A 4,274-nucleotide genomic window follows, 5' to 3' on the forward strand; every position below is an offset into this window, starting at 1 on the left:
TGAAACCATTCCCCCTGGTCCTATCACTAATGACACGAGAGAAGAGGCCGACCCCCAGCTCACTACAACCTCCCTTCAGGAAGTTATAGAGAGCAATAAGGTCTCCCCTGAGCCTCCTCTTCTCCAGGCTGAACATTCCCAGCTCCTTCAGCCTCTCCTCATATGGCCTGTGTTCCAGACCCCTCACCAGCTTTGTTGCCCTCCTTTGAACACGTTCCAGGGCCTCAATATCTTTCTTGCAGTGAGGGGCCCAAAACTGGACACAGTACTCGAGGTGCAGCCTCACTAGTGCTGAGTACATGCACATGGTTGTGCATGGACAAGTCAGGACTCGAAAATGCATTCATGCAATGCTACATTATCAATCTGTCGAACTCTGACAGCAGAAACTGTACAAAATTTTTAAGATAGAATCAGATATGGTTGAAACTTATTTATCTTTGACCTAGCCAAATGTTTGTGAGTGAAGAATGATCCGGACAGAACACATCAAGAAGCATTTCTACTGAAATTAAATACAGAATTTCTTTTGCTAATGTCCAAGATGATTGTAATCAAGAGGATTACACGGACGGGTCAACTGAAACCAAGTTACTTCACTTTCTCTTCAGGGTCTGGTGTATTTGTGTATTTTTTGACTAAGCTGGGAGAAAAAGAAAGACATAACTTGTTTTTATTGCTCTCTTACAATTAATTTTCAAACTATGATGACTGTGCAGTCGATTCACAGCACTCGTAGCTGCTGACTTCCCCACAACCCAACAGAGACAACAAAAACCTCTACTGAAAGAGATTATTATCTGTATCCTGGAGATCATTCTTGATTAATAACAGTAATGATTTGTGTTCATCATAAGACAGAACACATCTATCACACAGATAAACAATCTGTTCTTCCTCTCTGAAGCACTGCCTGTAGGTGTGAAGGAGATTGTTGAGGATTCTTGTTTTGGAAAGCTTGGGCAAACATGTCTAGCTAAAGTATAAAACTTCATCCCTTGAATACAAGTTTCTGTTGCCTTGGCTTGTTTACTGCATAGACAGGAAAAAATTCATAGCTCTGTACCCTTGGCTGCATCAGAATCTCGTAATATGCATCAGAATCTCGTAATCAGTGGGAGGCACTGCTGATTATTTAACTTTGGGGCAGTGAGAATGTAACTTTTGGTAATTCTTTCTAAGATTATTAGCTTTGTGAATCCTTAGATAAATAAAACTGTAAGCTGACTCTTAAACAGCCACAGTTCGCTTAGCAAGCAAATACTTTGCACGATCATTCCCGAGAGAAATAGTATTACACTGTAACAGGAAATCACAGGTCATTTGTGTGAAAGTTCAGTTCTTGACTGCAAATTCTTTCAGAAAAGATAGTATTCTGTCATATATCAGTAATTGCGTCCTGGGTTTGAACTTGAGAGTCCAGGTGTTCCAATAACGTGTGTCTGGAATAATAATGTATTGCAGACACATTTTCTTGGCAAAGTTACATCTGGAATTTGCATGGATTTCTGTTTAGTTTATACTGCAGAAGAAGAGAGGAAGCAAGGACTATCTGAAGAAGAAATATGCTGTTATCGTGCCTGACCAGCCTACCTTCTCACTGGCAGAGATCAGTGGCTCTGCAATGAAAGAGAGAGCACAGGGTGTTGTATAACAGATCTAGATTGGGTAAATGGACAGTAAGGTGGGTGGAAATTTGGCAGGATAACTGGGCTCAGAGGGTGGTGATGAGCAGCACAAAGTCCAACTGGCAGCTGGTTGCTAATGGCATGCCCGAGGGATTGATACTAGGGCCAAGGATGTTAATGGCTTTATTTACAATTTGGACAACGGAATTAAGTGCGTGGTTAACATGCTCCTTCCAGTGTAAATTATTCTAATGGTTATTTTTATTTAGGGATTCACAAAATAGGTAGGGCTGGACACAAGCAGATGAGGCATGGTGAATGTGTTAAGTCTCCTTCCTTGTAAAAAATGCTTATTCCTCAGCAGTGACTTGACAGTGTAAAAGTGGATTCAGTAGCATGCCAACTTCATACAATCACAGAATCATAGAACTGCTCAGGTTGGAAAAGACCTTAAACATCATGGAGTCCAACCGCAACCTAACCATATTACCCTAACTCTAATAACCCTCCACTAAATGTATGCACTAGTGGAAAGACAGAGCCATAGGACTGGAAAATTCCATTCTGAATTGGCATTACTGCTGTTGACTGAGTTACTGCTCCAGGGACTGCCTTTTACATGTAAAGAGAGTCACTAAATAATGGCATTTTCTCTTTTATCTGAAATCATAAGAGCCAACAAGATAGATAGCCTTAGTGCTGTTTCAGATGCTACTTTCATGTGGTTCAGCATCTCCTCAAGAGCTCTTCTTACTCTTCCACTGGCCAATGCACTCTTCTCTAGCACTTGCTTCAAAGCCCACATCTGCCACTTTTTCTTAAGATAAAAGTGATATAAATACCACTGCTGTGTATGATGATAAAAATACTGCCCCGTGGTAGATGAACAGTTTAGCATTTGCCCAGATTAAAAACAAATTTTGAACATTCAGGGGACAGCTGTCAGCTGGATTGCGTTTTTAATATTCTGAGGTTTGGAATCATTTTGGGGGGTGGATTTTGTGGAACTCTGTACAGAATATCAAATCATAACAAAACAAAAATCACAACAACAACCAAAAGAAACCCCACCAAAACTCAACAAAAATAAAAAAGAAGAAAAAAGAACCACTTTGGCTAGTTATTTCTAGATGCCTATTCCCACACTCGTCTTCCTATTTTGCTGTTCATATCTTCTGTTTTCAGTGTGCCTGACGTACACGATATGAGTCATCCCCATCACTTACGTTTCCTGACTAACAGCAGTTTGGGATGAGACTTTTTTTCCTTTCGTCTGACGTTTTCTTTCGGAGTAAGGGGCAGGGAAATATTTTAAAGTAAATCTAGTATTTAAAAATGTTGCCAAGCTAGCGTGGGAACTTTTCAGTGAAATCTAGAAAGGAACATATTGTCAGTTTCCTGCTGGGATTTGATTCTTCCATCCCAAGAGGAAAAGCTTTGAGGAGTACAAGGGCATTTCATTTTCCATACCATCCAAATTAGCCACACTAACTTTTCTTTGTCTTCGCCATTCAGAATTTTACTCATGATGTTACTGTATTTTAAAATATCTTGAGCATTCCTTCCATTCACCTGCCTGACCTCCTTCCTGTATGTTTCCTCCATGCTCCATTCTAATTTCTCGGCTTCCTTCTACCTGCTCCTGATTCCTTTCCATCTTCCTTGGGTACCAAGTATCTAAATTATATGCTGAGAGAAAACAAGCATCTCATTGCATTGTAGAACCACATCGTCCTTAATGCCTACAGGAAAAATACAATTACTCAAGCACTCTTTTTATTCACTTGGAGAATTTTCCCCATACATATCTGTGTTTGTTTTTTTTTCTCATTACATTTTTAGATGGAGAAGTGAGATCAAATCAATGTAATCTACAGAAACAACTGTAGATACAGATTCACAGCATCAAATCCTTGTCTTCTTATCTGGATTTTCTTTTGTTTTCAGATGCAGCTGCAGCTGAGATGAGACTGGAGCACAAAAACCACAGCAGAGAACAGATATAATTCACCTCAAAACAATGCAAGGCAAATATATTTGTAAATCTTTATGACATACAGGAAAACACAACTTTTATCACTCCATTTTAGTCACTGTCTTACGTTTTCAAAGGCACAGTCCACAGCAAAGACAATGTTCTCTTTTAGATGTCAGGGAGATGGCTCATTAAGCGCAATCTCCTAGCAGCCACCTGAAGAAGCTTTTCCTTGTCACATGTGATGATGTTCAGTGCTTCCAGTTAAGTAATGCACAGTCTTATACCAGAGCAATATTTTTTCCCATAAGAAGTACTTCCATTAGTATTTTCTTTCCCATTCCTATTATAATATACACATTTTTTTTAAAGAGCAAGGTTGGGATTTTCTTTTTTTCCTTAAGACGTGATTAAAATTCTCAACTTTTTTTTTTTTTGGCTTCTTTCAGAGGCAGAGAATCAATAATCACCTTCAAAAAGAATGCGCGTCAGAACTTGACAGAGTACAATGCATCCCTATCACGCATGTGTGCCTCAGACTGACTCCACATGACTACTACTGTCCCTTGTAGCTTAACAAAAATGAAAAAATAGAAAGGAAGGGAGATGGGGGAAGGGAAGGGAAGGGAAGGGAAGGGAAGGGAAGGGAAGGGAAGGGAAGGGAAGGGAAG

The sequence above is a fragment of the Lagopus leucura genome, unplaced genomic scaffold (assembly GCF_019238085.1).
Source record: "Lagopus leucura isolate 7727_CA_CO unplaced genomic scaffold, USGS_WTPT01 Super-Scaffold_100001, whole genome shotgun sequence".
NCBI lineage: Eukaryota > Metazoa > Chordata > Aves > Galliformes > Phasianidae > Lagopus > Lagopus leucura.